At 39.0% G+C, this 19,746-nt stretch overlaps 1 protein-coding gene across 1 annotated transcript in view; it reads right to left on the bottom strand.

The window, feature by feature from the left end:
- The window catches only part of SGCD (sarcoglycan delta), a 1,049,480-nt gene that overhangs the window by 915,217 nt on the left and 114,517 nt on the right, over positions 1-19,746 (bottom strand). The window contains exon 2 of the mRNA XM_023218787.1: positions 16,484-16,564. The gene's annotated coding sequence lies outside the window, so the exon portion shown is untranslated. The remainder of the gene's footprint in view (positions 1-16,483; positions 16,565-19,746) is intronic.

Below are 19,746 nucleotides of genomic sequence, written 5' to 3' on the forward strand. Positions count from 1 at the left end.
GACTTTCTGTTCCTGAGTTATTCCACTTAAAATAGTTCCATTCAAGTTGCTGCATGTTAGTTTTTTAACTTTTTTTTTTAAAAAGGTATACTTTAAAAGAAGGATACGCTTACTGAAATAAAAAATTATGTGTGTGTTCTTTTGGTAATGACTTCTCAACGACAAATGTGGTAGATGATCTAAATATTAGAGATGAATTTCAATCAAATTCAACAAAAATGTTACTGGTTTCCTATTACATGCATAATGAAATAATATACAAGGTACCAATTATGGCTATGGGGAGACAGAAAACTGAATAGCAAATGGATTCTGCCCTTAAACGTTAACTTTTTACAGGTGTTCCAGTGGTCAAAAAGATGTTTAACAATATGCAAACTATATCTAAGGTAGAGATTAGGAAATAGAGAGATGATTTGCACTTGAAGGAAACAAAATAAAGCTTTTATATCAAGAAGCAGTAGAAAGTTAGGATTAATAGAGCATGGCTAGTGTAGAGATTATCTCAAAAGTAACTAAGAAGATCTTGGACATGAAGTGTTATGGAAAGACAGAGACCAACTAAGGAATTCTTGAACAGACGCAAGGTATCAGTGATAAAGAAGCATGGCATACTCACGCATGAGCCATTGTGCTAGAGCCTAGGTCAATAAGGATGGAGGAATACAGTAAAAACTGCCCTTAGATTATCCAAACAGTAGTAGAAGAATTGCTCAGGAAAAGGAATAAAACAAAGATATTTACAGAAACGTGAGGAAAGATAGAAAAAGAAGAGCAAGTAAAACTCAGAGTAAGGAGCAGAAAGGAAATAACAAGAAAATAAAATTTTAAAGGTAGGAAAGCAGTAAAGCAAACAAAAACCTAAAGGAAAAAGATAAAACCAAAACATAGTTTGTTAAGAAAATAAATAAAATTTTAAAAATCCCCACCAAGATTGATCAGGGAAAAAAGAAGTTACAACTGACCAATACCATGAATGGAAGAACTGACATCACAACAGATTCTACAGACACTAAGTTATAAACAAGTTTATGTCAATAAAATTGGCAACATAGAGAAAATGGACAATTTTCCTGAAAGATACAAATTATCAAGGCTTATTTAAAAAGAAATAGATAACATAAATAGCTAAATATCTATCAAAGAAATTAAATTTGTAGTTAAAAGCCTTCCCACAAAGAAAACTCCAGGCCAAGATGTTTGCATTGGTGAAATCCACCAAACATTTAAGGAAGAAAAAAATGCCAAGTCTAATAAATGATTCCAGAAAATTGAAGAGGAGTCCACTCGTTCCCAACTCATTGTATAAAGCCAGCATTACTCTAATACCAGAACCTGGCAACAGTATTACAAGAAAATAAAACTACAGACCTAATTAATTAAACATATATTTTTGTATAGTACATCAAGATCAAATGTTACTTATCCCTGGAACACAGAATTGGTTTAATATTAAAAAATCAACTGATATAACTTACAAATGTATTATTATTAACTAATTTGTTTTTAAAAGTGTCATCATGTCAACATAAGAAGAAAAATACAGTTTGATGTTTCATTTCCAAAAATACTCTAGCTAACTAAAAATAGAAGGAAACTTTACAAACATGATAAAAGGTATGTACAAAAAACAAACGGATAGAATTATATCTATTGGTAAAAAAATTGAATGCTATCTCCCAAAGATCAAAACAAAGCAAACATGTTCATTCTTAAGATTTCTATTCAATATTGTCATGAAGGTTCTAGCAAGTCCAAAAAGGCAAGTAATAATAATAGTAATAATTAAAAGCATGCACACTAAGGAAAAGAAGAAACAATACCATTTTCATATGCAGATGACTTAATCACCTGTTCAGAAAACTCTATGGAATCTGCAAGAATAAGTGATTATCACAACACTGGGGTGGTCCGGGGGCGAGAAAGATAAAGACATTATATATGGCCATGAGAAACTTTTGGAATTGATGGATGTTTATTATCTTGACTGTGGTGATGGCTTCATGAGTGTGTGTGTGTATGCGTGTGTATATGTATATATGTGTGTGTATCTACACATAGAATTATGTATTTTGGGGGTGGGCAGAGCAAGATGGCCAAATAGGAACAGCTCCAGTCTTCAGCTCCTCGCGCGAGCGACACAGAAGATGGGTGATATCTGCATTTACAACTGAGGTACCGGGTTCATCTCACTAGGGAGTGCCAGACAATTGGTACTGGTCAGCTGCTGCAGCCCGACCAGTGAGAGCTGAAGCAGGGTGAGGCATCACCTCACCTGGGAAGCCAAGGGGGAAGGGAATCCCTTTTCCTAGCCAGGGGAACTGAGATACACAACACCTGGAAAATCGGGTAACTCCTACCCCAATACTGTGCTTTACCAAGGGTCGTAGCAAACAGCACACCAGGAGATTATATCCCACACCTGGCCGGGAGGGTGCCACACCCACGGAGTCTCCCTCATCGCTAGTACAGCAGTCTGAGATGTAACTGCAAGGCAGCAGCAAGACTAGGGGAAGGGCGCCCACCATTGCTGAGGCTTAAGTAGGTAAACAAAGCTTCTGGGAAGCTCGAACTGGGTGGAGCTCACAGCAGCTCAAAGAGGCCTGCCTGTCTCTGTAGACTCCACCTCTAGGGACAGGGCACAGCTAAACAAAAAGCAGCAGAAACCTCTGCAGATGCAAACGACCCTGTCTGACAGCTTTGAAGAGAGCAGTGGATCTCCCAACATGGAGGTTGAGATCTGAGAATGGACAGACTGCCTGCTCAACTGGGTCCCTGAACCCTGAGTAGCCTAACTGGGAGACATCCCCTACTAGGTGCAGACTGACACCCCACACCTCACACAGTGCGGTACACCCCAGAGACGAAGCTTCCAAAGCAAAAATCAGACAGGTACACTCACTGTTCTGCAATATTCTATTCTCTGCAGCCTCTGCTGCTGATACCCAGGCAAACAGAGTCTGGAGTGGACCTCAAGCAATCTCCAACAGACCTGCAGCTGAGGGTCCTGACTGTTAGAAGGAAAACTAACAAACAAGAAGGACACCCACACCAAAACCCCATCAGTACATCACCATCATCAAAGACCAAAGGGAGATAAAACCACAAAGATGGGGGAAAAGCAGGGCAGAAAAGCTGGAAATTCAAAAAATAAGAGCACATCTCCCCCTCCAAAGGAATGCAGCTCATCACCAGCAACAGATCAAAGCTGGATGGACAATGACTTTGACGAGTTGAGAGAAGAAGGCTTCAGTCCATCAAACTTCTCAGAGCTAAAGGAGGAACTACGTACCCAGCACAAAGAAACTAAAAATCTTGAAAAAAAGAATGGAAGAATGGATAACTAGAATAATCAATGCAGAGAAGGCCATAAACGAACTGACAGAGATAAAAACCGTGACACGAGAAATACGTGACAAATGCACAAGCTTCAGTAATCAACTCAATCAACTGGAAGACAGAATACAGTGATTGAGGATCAAATGAATAAAATGAAGCAAGAAGAGAAGTCTAAAAAAAAAAGTGGAAAAAGAAATGAACAACGCCTTCAAGAATTATGGGATTTTGTGAAAAGACCAAATCTACGTCTGATTGGGGTGCCTGAAAGAAACGGGGAGAATGGAACCAAGTTGGAAAACACTCTTCAGGATATCATCCAGGAGAACGTCCCCAACCTAGTAGGGCAGGCCAACATTCAAATTCAGGAAATACAGAGAACACCACGAAGATACACCCTGAGAAGAGCAACTCCAAGACACATAATTGTTAGATTCACCAAAGTTGAAATGAAGGAAAAACTTTTAAGGGCAGCCAGAGAGAAAGGGCGTGTTACCCACAAAGAGACACCCATCAGACTAACAGCAGATCTCTCGGCAGAAACTCTACAAGCCAGAAGAGAGTGGGGGCCAATATTCAACAGTCTTGAAGAAAAGAATTTTCAACCCAGAATTTCATATCCAGCCAAACTAAGTTTCATAAGTGAAAGAGAAATAAAATCCTTTACAGAGAAGCAAATGCTGAGAGATTTTGTCACCACCAGGCCTGCCCTACAAGAGACCCTGAAGGAAGCACTAAACATGAAAAGGAACAACCAGTACCAGCCATTGCAAAAACATGCCAAAAGGTAAAGACCACTGATGCTAGGAAGAAACTGCATCAACTAATGAGCAAAATAACCAGCTAATATCATAATGACAGGATCAAGTTCCCACATAACAATATTAACCTTAAATGTAAATGGACTAAATGTTCCAATTAAAAGACACAGACTGGCAAAGTGAATAAGAGTCAAGACCCATCAGTCTGCTGTATTCAGGAGACCCATCTCACATGCAGGGACACACATAGGCTCAAAATGAAGGGATGCAGGAAGATCTACCAAGCAAATGGAAAACAACAAAAAAGCAGGGGTTGCAATCCTAGTCTCTGATAAAACGGACTTTAAATCATCAAAGACCAAAAGAGATAAAGAAGGCCATTACATAATGTTAAAGGGATCAATTCAACAGGGAGAGCTAACTATCCTAAATATATATGCACCCAATACAGGAGCACCCAGATTCATAAAGCAAGTCCTTAGAGACTTACAAAGAGACTTAGACTCCCATATAATAATAATGGGAGACTTCAACACCCCACTGTCAACATTAGACGGATCAAGGAGACAGAAACTTAACAAGGATAACCAGGAATTGAACTCAACTCTGCACCAAGTGGACCTAATAAACATCTACAGAACTCTCCACCTCAAATCAACAGAAAATACATTCTTCTCCGCACCATATCACACTTGTTCCAAAATTGACCACATAGTTGGAAGTAAAGAACTCCTCAGCAAATGTAAAAGAACAGAAATTATAACAAACTGTCTCTCAGACCACAGTGCAATCAAACTAGAACTCAGGACTAAGAAACTCAATCAAAACCGCTCAACTACATGGAAACTGAACAACGTGCTCCTGAATGACTACTGGGTACATAACGAAATGAAGGCAGAAATAAAGATGTTCTTTGAAACAAATGACAACAAAGATACAACATACCAGAATCTCTGGGACACATTTAAAGCAGTGTGTAGAGGGAAATTTGTAGCACTAAATGCCCACAAGAGAAAGCAGGAAAGACCTAAAAGTGATACTCTAACATCACAATTAAAAGAACTAGAGAAGCAAGAACAAACACATTCAAAAGATAGCAGAAGGCAAGAAATAACTAAGAGCAGAGCAGAACTGAAGGAGACAGAGACACAAAAAACCCTCCAAAAAAATCAATTAATCCAAGAGTTGGGTTTTTGAAAAGATCAACAAAATTGATAGACCACTAGGAAGACAATAAAGAAGAAAAGAGAGAAGAATCAAATAGACGCAATAAAAAATGATAAAGTGGATATCACCACCAACCCCACAGAAATACAAACTACCATCAGAGAATACTATAAACACCTCTACGCAAATCAACTAGAAAATCTAGAAGAAATGGATAATTTCCTGGACAATTACACTCTCCCAAGACTAAACCAGGAAGAAGTTGAATCCCTGAATAGATCAATAGCAGGCTCTGAAATTGAGGCAATAATTAACAGCCTATCAACCAAAGAAAGTCCATGACCAGATGGATTCACAGCTGAATTCTACCAGAGGTACAAGGAGGAGCTGGTACCATTCCTTCTGACACTATTCCAATCAATAGAAAAAGAGGGAATCCTCCCTAACTCATTTTATGAGGCCAACATCATCCTGATACCAAAGCCTGGCAGAGACACAACAAAAAAAGAGAATTTTACACCAATATCCCTGATGAACATCAATGCAAAAATCCTCAATAAAATACTGGCAAACCGAATCCAGCAGCACATCTAAAAGCTTATCCACCATGATCAAGTGGGCTTCATCCCTGGGATGCAAGGCTGGTTCAACATTCGCAAATCAATAAATGTAATCCAGCATATAAACAGAACCAAAGACAAGAACCACATGGTTATCTCAATAGAGGCAGAAAAGGCCTTTGACAAAATTCAACAGCCCTTCATGCTAAAAACTCTCAATAAACTAGGTATTGATGGAATGTATCTCAAAATAATAAGAGCTATTTATGACAAACCCACAGCCAATATCATACTGAATGGGCAAAAACTGGAAGCACTCCCTTTGAAAACTGGCACAAGCTAGGGATGCCCTCTCTCACCACTCCTATTCAACACAGTGTTGGAAGTTCTGGCTAGGGCAATCAGGCAAGAGAAAGAAATCAAGGGTATTCAGTTAGGAAAAGAAGAAGTCAAATTGTCCCTGTTTGCAGATGACATGATTGTATATTTAGAAAACCCCATTGTCTCAGCCTAAAATCTCCTTAAGCTGATAAGCAGCTTCAGCAATGTCTCAGGATACAAAATTAATGTGCAAAAATCACAAGCACTCTTATACACCTGAGTAACAGACAAACAGAGAGTCAAATCATGAATGAACTCCCATTCACAACAGTTTCAAAGAGAATAAAATACCTAGGAATCCAACTTACAAGGGGTGTAAAGGACCTCTTCAAGGAGAACTACAAACCACTGCTCAGTGAAATAAAAGAGGACACAAACAAACGGAAGAACATACCATGCTCATGAATAGAAAGAATCAATATCGTGAAAATGGCCTTACTGCCCAAGGTAATTTATAGATTCAATGTCAACTCCATCAAGCTACCAATGAGTTTCTTCACAGAATTGGAAAAAACTGCTTTAAAGTTCATATGGAACCATAAAAGAACCCACTTTGCCAAGACAATCCTAAGTCAAAAGAACAAAGCTGGAGGCATCACACTACCTGACTTCAAACTATACTACAAGGCTACAGTAACCAAAACAGCATGGTACTGGTACCAAAACAGAGATATAGACCAATGGAACAGAACAGAGCCCTCAGAAATAATACCACACGTCTACAGCCATCTGATCTTTGACAAACCTGAGAATAACAAGAAATGGGGAAAGGATTCCCTATTTAATAAATGGTGCTGGGAAAATTGGCTAGCCATAAGTAGAAAGCTGAAACTGGATCCTTTCCTTACTCCTTGTACGAAAATTAATTCAAGATGGATTAGAGACTTAAATGTTAGACCTCATACCATAAAAATCCTAGAAGAAAACCTAGGTAATACCATTCAGGTCATAGGCATGGGCAAGGACTTCATGTCTAAAACACCAAAAGCAATGGCAACAAAAGCCTAAATTGACAAATGGGATCTAATTAAACTAAAGAGCTTCTGCACAGCAAAAGAAACTACCATCAAAGTGAACAGGCAACCTACAGAATGGGAGAAAATTTTTGCAATCTACTCATCTGACAAAGGGCTAATATCCAGAATCTACAAAGAACTCAAACAAATTTACAAGAAAAAAACAAACAACCCCATCAAAAAGTGGGCAAAGGATATGAACAGACATTTCTCAAAAGAAGACATGCATACAGCCAACAGACACATGAAAAAATGCTCGTCATCACTGGCCATCAGAGAAATGCAAAAGAAAACCACAATGAGATACCATCTCACACCAGTTAGAATGGCAATCATTAAAAAATCAGGAAACAACAAGTGTTGGAGAGGATGTGGAGAAATAGGAACACTTTTACACTGTTGGTGGGACTGTAAACTAGTTCAACCATTGTGGAAGACAGTGTGGCAATTCCGCAAGGATCTAGAACTAGAAGTACTATATGATCCAGCCATCCCATTACTGGGTATATACCCAAAGGATTATAAATCATGTTGCTATAAAGACACATGCACACGTATGTTCATTGCGGCACTATTCACAATAGCAAAGACTTGGAATCAACCCATATGTCCATTGGTGACAGACTGGATTAAGAAAATGTGGCACATATACACCATGGAATACTATGCAGCCATAAAAAAGGATGAGTTTGTGTCCTTTGTAGAGACATGGATGCAGCTGGAGACCATCATTCTCAGCAAACTATCGCAAGAACAGAAAACCAAACACCGCATGTTCTCACTCATAGGTGGGAACTGAACAATGAGATCACTTGGACTCAGGAAGGGGAACATCACATACTGGGGCCTATTATGGGGAGGGGGGAGCAGGGAGGGATTGCACTGGGAGTTATACCTGATGTAAATGACGAGTTGATGGGTGCTGACGAGTTGATGGGTGCAGCACACCAACATGGCACAAGTATGCATATGTAACAAACCTGCATGTTGTGCACATGTACTCTAGAACTTAAAGTATAATAATAAAATATATATATATAAAAGAATTATGTATTTTGTATATATATGTGTGTACATACATATACACATACACATAAAATTATGTAATATGTATATACACACAGATACACACACATAAAATTATGTACTTTATGTACACTTTGTTGTATGTGAATTATGCCTCATTAAAGCCTTTTAAAGAACTACTATCCTAAAAGAAGATATCAAATGGCTAATATTTCCAATTCATATCTTAGTACCAAGTGTAAACATTAAACCCACACATAGTCTTTCTTTTCTATAGTATCCATGCAGCCATGTGAAACAGTTGTGGATAACATGATGTTTGCTTTCCTAATAAAAATGAAATATATCATAACAGAATAGCCCTTCCCTCTGGTCCTTTCTTTCACTTCGAAATTAAACACGATATATGGGAGTATAGCAGCCAAGTACCCACAAATAAAAGTTAAAAAACATTTTTAGAAAATTTTATTCAGAGAATGACTTTTCAAAAATTGAAGAGTCACTGCCCCTAACAAGCAAACCAATGCCAGACACTGCCTACCACCGTAGATGATGTTTCTAACATGACCAAAATAAAGCTCAATTGCTTATATAGGTTTGTCAGGTTTTTTTTATTTGCAGCTAAATGAATTCTTGCACACACTTCCCATATTTCTAAAGAGGACATAACTCTGTTCTAACCTTCTTGACTTACTATTGCATTCATAACCTCCTCCCTATCTCTAGTAGAATCTTACTCCCCTGATTCTGAACTTTCCTTGCCCTTTTCTCAAAAAGTCTTAAACGTCAAAGTCTTTTCTGGAAAATGTTGGTGTTCTTTCACCAAACCATAAAAGTTTAAAAGTAACTTACTAGCTAATAACTACATGAAATTTGCTTAACAACATTACCCACCAGGGAAATACAAAGGAGACCACAGTGGGATACCACCTCACATCCTCTAACAATGGCTATAATCGATGTGACCCTCGGCCAGGCACGGTGGCTCACGCTTGTAATCCCAGCATTTTGCGAGGCCAGGGTGAGCGGATCACCTGAGGTCAGGAGTTTGAGACCAACGTGGGTAACATGGTGAAACCTCCTCTCTACTAAAAATACAAAAATTAGCCGGGCATGGTGTAGTCCCAGCTGCTCGGGAGGCTGAGGTAAGAGTATCATTTGAACCCAGGAGGAGGAGTTTGCAGTGAGCTGAGATCGTGTCACTGAGCTCCAGCCTGGGCGACTGAGCAAGACTGTCTAAAAATAAAAAAAAGAAAATGGGACCCTCATATACTGCTTGTGGGAATGCGAAGTGGTGCAGGTCCTTTGGCAGACAGCCTGACAGCCCCTTAAAATGTCAAATAGGGTTTCCATATGACCCAGCAATTGCACTCCTACACAGACACTCAAGTGAAAATATATGTCCACACAAAAACTTGTACACAAATATTCATGCCAGCATTACTCATAAAAGCCCCAAATAAAAACAACCCAAATGTCAATCAGCTGATGAATGGATAAATAAATGCAGTATATTTATATAATAGAATATTATTAAGCTGTGAAAAAGAATTAAGTACTGATACCTGTTAAAACATATGAACCATGACATTATGCTAACTGAAAGAAGCCAGTTCCAAAGGACACCATAATGTATTATCCAACTTGTATGAAATTTTACAACAGGCATATTTGTAGAGACATACAGTAGAAGTGATTGCCAGGGGCTGGAAGGAGGAGGAAAATGGGGAGTGACTGCCAATGGATATGATTTTCTTTTAGAGGTAATAAAAGTGTTCTCAAATTGATTGTGGTGATGATGGTATGACTAACAATACGCTAAAAGTCATTAAACAGTACAATTTTTATTATGAAAAATAGCTTTATTTGTATAAATTTAAGGGGTACAAGTTACATGGACATATAGTGGTGACACGGACATATTACATAGTGGCAAAGTCTTGGCTTTTAGTGTAACCATTATCTAAATAGTATACATTGTGCCCACTAAGTTATCATTCCTCACCTCTCTCCTGCCCTTCAAAGTCACCAGTGACTATTTTTCCACACTCTATGTTCAAGTGTACACATTATTTAGCTTTTACTTATAATTGTGGGAACATGCAGTATTTGACTTTCTGCTTGAGTTGTTTCACTTAAGATAATGCCCTCCATTTCCATCCATGTACACTTTTAAAATGAGTGAATTGTATTGTATATGAATTATATCTCAATAAACATTATATTTTTTAAAAGTAATTCAACATTCTTAGCAGAAAGGGTTTGGTTTATTTCCCTTACCAGGACCTACATCACTAAGTAGGTTTGCATGTTTTCAATCATCTTCCTGTGATAAGTTTTGCAAAAGAACCACTACCAGGAAATGTTCAAAAAGCAGAGCTCAGAATCAAGTGCAGATTTCTGCATGGCTTGGTGAGCCATGGCAGAAAACTACTTACCATTTACTATTTTGGTTTGATGATATGTAAATCATGGCCATGTCATAGGGATAAAGACAAATAAAAGTATCCCACATTTGTATCATGCTTATAACACAGACTTTGGAGCAAATGATCTCAAAGGTCTCTTTCAGCTCTAAAATTTCACTAGTTTATATAGCCATTTGCTCTCACAGCAACCCCAAGGAGAAAGCAGGCTTATATTATTATGTGATTATTGTTATTTAACAGATGATGAATCTACTGAAAAATTTAGACATTATGTTTAGTCAATAAATATAAGGAAATCATGCATTTATACTGGAAGTTAATTTCTGGGCAATCCTATGGTTAAAGTATATAATGTAGAAGCTAGTGAAAGGGTCAAGATACACACACACACACGCACACATACACATATATACACACATGCATATACATATAGACACACATAGACACATACACATATGCATATATACACACACACACACACACATATACACAGGCACACATATATACACATACATATCTGTGCATATATATGACTATGCACATGTGTAGATATACATATATATTCTGGATAGAAATAAAAATTTGTTTAGCTAACTATCTAGAATGTTTTCTTAAGAATTGATTTTGAAAAACAGAAAATCACTCCTGTGCAGATTATTTTTAACAAGCATTAGAAGCCAAACATAAATTCACAATTTTCTTTTACATATCTCTTCATTTACAAGCCCATGCTTTACATTCATTGAGATTCCCCAAACCACAGCTCAATCAGCTCACTGTTCTTCTGTTTTTCTGGGTTTTTTTCCTAATAATTTCATCATGTCACAAAATAAAGTAGTCTTAACTCATCTTCGTCTATTGTCTGTTTGTCTCTTTCTTTCTTTCCTCTGCTATTATAAATTCCTAACACCTTAGGTCTGACCTGCCTTTATAGATTCTCAATTGCCCCTTTATGAAATAATATAAAGCCCATTTCAGAGCATCTGGCAGGAGGCAGTGCTTTATGAAACTCCAGTATACGGTAGGGAAAATACATCCCTTTTAAAGTTTAAAGATTTTTCCACCTCTAAAAAACATACTCAGAGGGAAAAAAAAAGAAAAAGCTCCTTTTAAAATGCTTGCCTTGTAGCTTCATTAATATTCACAGCTTCTCTTACACTGCTGGTGACTTCCTGGATATCTAAGCATGCTTCTACTGTAACAGTAACTTTTTCCCTAGTTTTCTCATGGACCTTTCAAATGGTAGATCAATATTCGCTTGTTAGGTTTTAGCCCTTGAAGACACCTAATTGCCTTTGATTCCTTTTTCCTAACTATTTTGTTTTATGGTGGCCTTCCTTTGAATTCTGCTTTCTGAGGGATCAGTCTGTGTTTCCTCACCACTCTTTTCTCTCCTATTCCTTGTGATCATGTGTTCTTTGTGCTGATGGAACGCTGGTGGCACAATTGTGAAATCAGCTTTTCCCAGGCTGCTGTTTGCCCATTGGGTGTCTTTGCACAAATTAGAAAATAGTGCCCTTCCCCAAAGCAGATGCAGCTCTGTAGGTGCCCCGCCTAGTGAGCAGAGTGAGAGAGGATTCCACACCCCTCACTCCATCAAACTGGTGCACCTGGGCAGAGCAATTCATAACCTCCAGAGAGCCACTGGGAGCAACCACCATCCAGATCACTCTTCTATTTAGCTATCCTTCACAAGCCATTTATAGCATCTTGCTCCATTCAACCAAGCTACCCTGATCCTGGATAGCATCTCCAACCTAACCCCTGTCCTCAGGGTACTTCTCTCGGTGTGTTCTCTAAATGGAGCTTTATTTCAGCAAGCAAACAGCAGTGCCTCTTGGCCGAGCCTGAATCAGTAACAGCTCTGGGTATACAAGGTGGTGGTTCAGTACCTATTTTCTCAGAATCTCTGCGCCTCAGGTTTCTTATCTGTAAAACTAGTGTAAAGACAACCATCTCAGTGTTGTAGAGAAGAAAAAGTGAGAACCTGTACATAAAGAATTTAGCCCAGTGCCTGGAGCATAAAGAGCTCTCAAAAATGGCAGTTGCTATAAGTGTTGTGCATGTTATTTTTAAGAACACTTACTGATGGATAAACTGCCAAAGATCAGCAAGATATTTCCACCACTGAATTTGTTGCCATGATAAGGCATTTTGCCTCACTAGTATGATATCTTGCAAAGCTGAAATTCTTGTAGCCCAAAGAGCAACTGTAAATGAATACAGAAGACTCCAACTCAACAGACCTGTAAACTTTAAATTCAAGCTTCTTTCCAGAGAAATCTGACATTCATAATATAGAAGGCTCAGAAAGGATATTTACCTTAATTCTCTAACACGCAAATTCTAGGTAAGAATTTATTTATTTATTTATTTTTTTCTTAGACGTAGTGTCGCTCTGTCGCCAGGCTGGAGTGCAGTGGCACAATCTCGGCTCCCTGCAACCTCCACCTCCAGGGTTCAAGAGATTCTCCTGCCTCAGCCTCCCAAGTAGGTGGGATTACAGGTGTGCGACACCACGCTCGGTTAATTTTTGTATTTTGTATTTTTAGTTTCACCATGTTGGTCAGGCTGGTCTCAAACTCCTGACCTCGTGATTCACTCGCCTCGGCCTTCCAAAGTGCTGGGATTACAGACATCAGCCACTGCGCCTGGCCATTTCTTAAAATTTTTAATGAATCATTTGTTGAACAACTAGTTTGTGCTGGACATTGTTCTAGTAGCTCCTATGTACATTGTCTCATTTAAATCTCCCCAAAATCTTGAACACTGAGCATCATTACCTACATTGTAGAGGTAATAAAACTGAGACTTAGAGGGGCTTGCCTTGACCGAGGTCATCAAGCTAATGAGTCTCATTAGAATTCAGGTTTTATGACTCTTAAATAATTTTTTACTATTACACCACTCCAATTTCCATTTCCATGAAATCCTGATTATCTAGGCAATACAGGGTGCTAAGAGAGGAGTCCCCAGGGGAAGAGAGAGTTGGCATTAACATTTCTGAGTGGAGAAGCAGGTTGCTAATGGAAATATTGGCTAAATAAGGCATGCTGGAATGGTGGTAACTGGCTTGGACACCTACCAAATGAGGCTCAGGATTCTGCTGGGGAGGGAGGGTCCACCCTAGAATGCTTGAAACTATAGAAGATGCCCTTGGGGCACTGTAGCCTTGATCAGGTACCTGAAGGGGCAATAACAACATAGTGTCTTTGTCCAGGGTAATGACAAGGCTCTGATGAAGCTACAAGTTCTTGGAGATCTGCCCAGACTAGCTTCTGTGAAGGCGATATCCAGTTTGTTTTGAAAAAGATGCCATAGACCTTTACACAACATTTTTTTAACACACATAATTTTGCTATAGATTTGTTTTCTGATTATAAAAACATTTCAACTAACAACAAATGTTGGATCCCAACATTTTCCCAGACTATGTTATATGCCTAAATCTTCCCCACACCAGACCAGTCATGTTTTCAATTTTAATGGCAGTCTACTAACAGACCAGGAAAAGTATTTCGCAGCTATGTCACTTAATTCCCTTGGTACAGTATCTGACATTATATGGTACTCAGTGAAGTATTTAATAAAAAATTTAGCACAAATGTTTTTAGGCAAGCTACTCAATAGTTGGCAAGAGAAATGTACACAGTGTACATTACCATTTCCTTACAAAAGCATAGCATCCTTTAACTTTCATCTACAATTCCGGGAAAGAATTGTATTCAAAGTCACTTGGCTGTTGGCTGTCTCTTTATTTTAACAGCAATGTTATTGGACTTTTAAAAGTATGTTTCTGGCATCAAAATGTTATTTAATGTCAGGGCAGGATTTCAAAGACTTATAGGCTATAGAGTTTTCCATGGGGGTGTGTGTGTGTGTTGGAGCAAAGACAACACTTGAACTGCAAGGCATTGTGTCCTGAACATTGTTTCACACTGATTTCACATATTATTTTATTTAATCTTCACAACCTCTCTGACTGTAGATATTCTTATTCTCCTTGTATGGATGGAAACTAAAGCCGTTGCAGGCATTGCTCACCCAGGAAAGGGTAACTCATTAATTTCCTCTTCTCTCTTAAGTAACTGCACCATCAGGTGCACAAAGCTGTTGGTGCTGGGAAAGGCAGACAGCTCTCCACCTTTCTCAGTGGTTGTCGTGAATCCATTATCAAGTCCTGTTGCTTCAATCACATGTTTGCTGCCCCTTGAACACAACCGCCTGGCTCACATTATTTCTTGCCTTGGCAAACAGTCCCATTCTAACTGGACTTTCTACCTCTCGATCTTCTCCTCTCTAACTCATCCTCCACGCTTCTCTGAGTTATCTTTTTATGCCACAAATCTAATGATGTATTTCTTCTGTGTTTAAGCCTTGGATGGTTGCCTGTGAGCAGAATAATGACCCAACTCTTGTGAGCTTCACCTCCAGCCTTCACTGGCAACCCTCCTGTCACCAACCATTCGTTAAATGTGTTCACTTCCAGGTGGGAATTTTCCGTCATAACTTATTTACCTATCCAATGCTCAATTCATCACATTTCTGTCCTCCTTTCAGTCTCCACTCCATAACACAGTACCTGCCACACCGCTGATGCTCAAAAAGTCGCAATTCCTCCTCTTTTTACCTTCATTATTTCAGTCCCAGGACCTTTTGCTCCCTAGCACTGGCCTGTAGTTAAGTGAACAATGACAAATGTTCACTTACCTGGCTCCCTAGGCAGACAGAAATCCCTCTCCAGGCTTTTCTTACCATCTTTCCATTCATCTTATTGCCTGGCATAAAGTCTGGTACATCACAAATCTCTAATAAAGTTTCTGAATTAAATAAGGACTTCAGCAGAGAGGTTGCAAATCTTGAAGATTTTCAGACCTTGAATTTATTGGGTCACATTCTGGTAGTACTTGTGGAAAATTGCAGTTTCGGTAGTGGTCTATAACAATGTACCATCTCTTCAACACAGGACGACCCATTACATTAAAATCCTTTTGCTCCAAAAATGTTATTATTCTGTAAACTGGGGCCCCAAATATCAAGGGAGTTATACCACCTCGATTAGCATGAACAGCCTCTAATACTATATAGTGAGATTTTCACAACAAATGCCTCTGTTGGGTCCTCTGACTCTAAACCTTCCCCTTCCATTCCAAGTCTCTCTACAGAAAAGTTGCAAACAAAACTAAATCAACCATATGACACACTCATCACCCCCACCTTTGTTCCCTGCTGAGAATATTTATCTATTTTTCAACCCTGCAAAGATTTTCATCCTGAGTAATTCGCTTTGAAAGTAGCAATTGTGAACATGGACTCTATTCATTCCGTTGATAGTGATAAGCTGACATAACGATCATATGTTTTGACCCGTGAGTCAAACCCACAGAGATGGAGCAAAAGTCATCTGCAAAAAGACGTTAACCTGAGAGCATTTCAATAAGATGTTTTCACATGTCTACACGGAAATCACTTTTGGTTTTGGGTTTTGACATGGGAGCAGGTTTCTTAGTATTGAGAATGGGGGGGGGCAGGGAACAGATGGAAGAGGAGTCTAAAAAGTTGATATTCAGGAAAAATAATTCATTTTAAGAACGAGGCAGAGAATATAATCATCAGAATATGAAAATATTTGATTCTTCTATTTTTCTGCTGATCACTAGACACTTTGAGGCTCCTTCTGGACAACAAAGAATAAAACAAGAAATAAAAGAAAATGTAAGCCATGTTTATTAACTAGCAGGTCCCTTAAAAGTATATGATAAAAGTGAGGCAGAAGTAAATAATATAAGTAAGATTTGGAGAGTTACCTGCTAATTCATCAATGCTCAAGAAGAAACTGGGGGACTACCCACTGATACTGTGACCCTCCCAACTTCAATAGATATCACCTATGAACAAACTCACATAGTACTTAATATGTACCAGGCACTGTTCTAAGCATTTTACATGTATTAACTTGCTTAATCTTCATTATTACTCATATTTTACAGATAAGGAAATTGAGACACAGAATAATTAGTGACTTGTCCAAGATCACACAGCAGCAATTAGGGGTTCAAATCCCGGCTCTCTGGCTCCAGAGTCTGTGCTCTCACCAATATATCACACTGCCTGAGTTCATATTTTGTGCTCAGCTTTGTGTTATGTAGTTTATAGCCACTATGGTACTTAATCTTTTCACTCATCGTGCAAGACGTTTTTGTTTGTTTGTTTGTTTGTTTTGTTGAGATGGAATCTCGCTCTGCCTCACCCAGGAGTGCAGTGGCGAGACCTTGATCTAGGCTTGAACCTCCACCTTCTGGGTTCAAGGGATTCTCCTGCCTCAGCCTCCCAAGTGGCTGGGAATACAGGCATGCACCACTATGCCCAGCCAATTTTTGTATTTTTAGTAGAGATGGGGTTTCACCACGTTGGCCAGGTTGGTCTCGATCTCTTTACCTTGTGATCCGCCCACCTTGGCCTCCCAAAGTGCTGGGATTATAGGCATGAGCCACTGTGCCTGGCCCGCAGGACAGTTTCATATCTCTTCTGTACAGATGAGAATACTGAGGCTAGGTGAAGTTAAAAAAAAAAAAAATCTGCCAGAGGAAGACAGCTTAATAATGTGTCGTGTACATGACAGACCTGGTGCTCAGAATGGTTTATCTGACCACAATGCCCAGGCTCTAAACAACTACACTGTACTATAACCTTGGGTGAGGGAGTCAGTATCCACATCTATAAAATAGGTATAATGACAATGTTCCTAAGTCACAGGGCCATTATAATGACTGAAAAAGATGAAAATCATTTTACAGGTTGCAAAGAAAAAAATCATTTATACAATTGTGAGGAGAAAGTAGAGCTAGCATAAAGAGAAAGTTAGTATCAAATGGCTGAGTTGAAGTATATTCATTAATTCATACAACAAATATTTTTGAGCCCTTGCTATATATCAGGCAATTGGCTAGGTTCTGGGCACACAATAGTGCCCGGAAACAACCAGCAGGGCTCCTGCTGCTTCAACTAGGGTTCCTTCTAGTATATAAAGAAAAGACAAGAAAGATTGATGAAATTCATGTCTATTAAATGACTAATCCCTTAAAAGTATGTGATGGAATAATTCATCGTAATATAGTCATATAACCTAATTATTGACATCTGAATCCTCCTCCAACCCTGAGATTTTCAAGCTTAGTTTTTAGCCTCATGACAAGAGATAATCCTAATCTTTCTTTAATTCACCAAGACCACTAGCCTAGAATTCCCAGCCACTTTTCTATTGATTTTAGCAAATTATAAATAATAGCCTCTATAATAATTACTGTTCACATTTCTTGCTATTTCAGGGAAGGGCCACTACTTAAAGCTGAAATTGCTTCCTCCATCTGCACTCTGAATCCTATTTTCCCTGACCTGCTTCTCCCGTATTCACTGCTCATCAAACCAACATGAAAATTCATTTCTTTTTTGTCACCTGACATCATTCCTATCCATTTCAGCTAACTTAAGCCTCTTTTCAACTAAAATTTAATCACTTCAGTTATTAACCCATATCTACTTTAAGCCATTTTAGTTTTTTCCTTTTACTCACAAATCTCTCCCATATACAGACTGGTTTTGCTAGATCCCTTCATTTCCTTAGGCACAGTCATCATTTCTTGCCAAATGCTTCTATCATCAATTTACAGAGACCTCACATGAGGCTACCAGTTTATTTGGTCCTACTAAAATGGTCTTCCTAGCCAGGCGCAGTGGTTCATACCTGTAATCCTAACACTTTCAGAGTCTGAGGCAAGAGGACTGCTTGAGGCCAGAAGTTCTAGACCAGTCTGGCACCCTGGTCAACATACTGAGATTTCATCTTAAAAAAAAAAAAAAAAAAGTCTGGATGCAGTATCTCATGCCTGTAATCCCAGCATTTTGGGAGGCTGAAGTGGGTTGATCACTTGAGGCCAGGAGCTTGAGACCAGCCTGGGCAACATGGCAAAACCCTGTCTCCAGTAAAGATACAAAAATTAGCCAGGCATAATGGCACACGCCTGTAATCCCAGCTACCTGGGAGGCCGAGGCATAAGAATTGCTTGAGCATGGGAGGCACCGGTTTGCAGTGAGTCAAGATCGCACCACTGCATTCCAGCCTGGATGACAGAGCAAGACTCCATTTCAAAAAAAAAAAAAAAAGATCTTCCTCAGTTCTCATACTCTACAACTTAACTTGTGAATTTTACACAGCCCTTTGTGAACATTTCCACTCCTTGGTTTCCCTAAGGCTGCATTAAGATGGAGAAGTGCTGGAGTCAGAGAGATTGGGGATCCAGGACTGACTCAGCCACTTCCTAACTGTATGACCTTATATCAATTACTTAATGTTTCTAAGTCATGTTCTCTTCATCTGAAAAACAGAAACCTGTTCTCACTCATAAAATTGTTCTGAGAATTCAAAATCTATTGTATGTCAAGCCTGGAGAATAAGGTCTCACTAAGCGTTAGCCATTATCATTATTCCTATTACTATGGCTCTGTAATGATTACAGCTACAACTGCTGCTGCTGCTAGTACTACGAAGGGGCATCTTCTGCCTCTTAAATCATTCCCCTTTCTCCTACACTGGTTCTTCTTCATTCCATCCTAACAGCAGGGATCTTTCATGATAAGCCCTCAGTCACCCACTCTCAGGGAATACATCTTTGCATCTACTATAAACTCCATTCAGTGCCACATGTGAATTGCTTTTAGAACACCTGCACTTCAGTTGGCTAGGTGGACATCACCACCAGTTCACCAATGTCAACAGCATAGTCTCCTCCAGACATCATCAGTCTCTGCAAGATACCATATCTCCCTTGGAGCCTCACACATGAAAGCTGGGAGTCCTTCAGGATCATATTCTTTTGCATTTCCCCATCACCAGTTACCTCACTTTTGGTGCTTTCTCTTTGCCGTATTTTTCTGATTCTTCTCTCCTTTCACTCTGGCTTAAGCCATTACTGCTTGCTGAATGATCAAGATTTTCTCGGGCCCTGTTCTCTTTCTTTTGGTGATACACTCACTACCAATGTCAGTTTAATGTAACTTTTATAATTTTGTG

Source organism: Piliocolobus tephrosceles, chromosome 4 (assembly GCF_002776525.5).
Source record: "Piliocolobus tephrosceles isolate RC106 chromosome 4, ASM277652v3, whole genome shotgun sequence".
Classification (NCBI taxonomy): Eukaryota; Metazoa; Chordata; class Mammalia; order Primates; family Cercopithecidae; genus Piliocolobus; species Piliocolobus tephrosceles.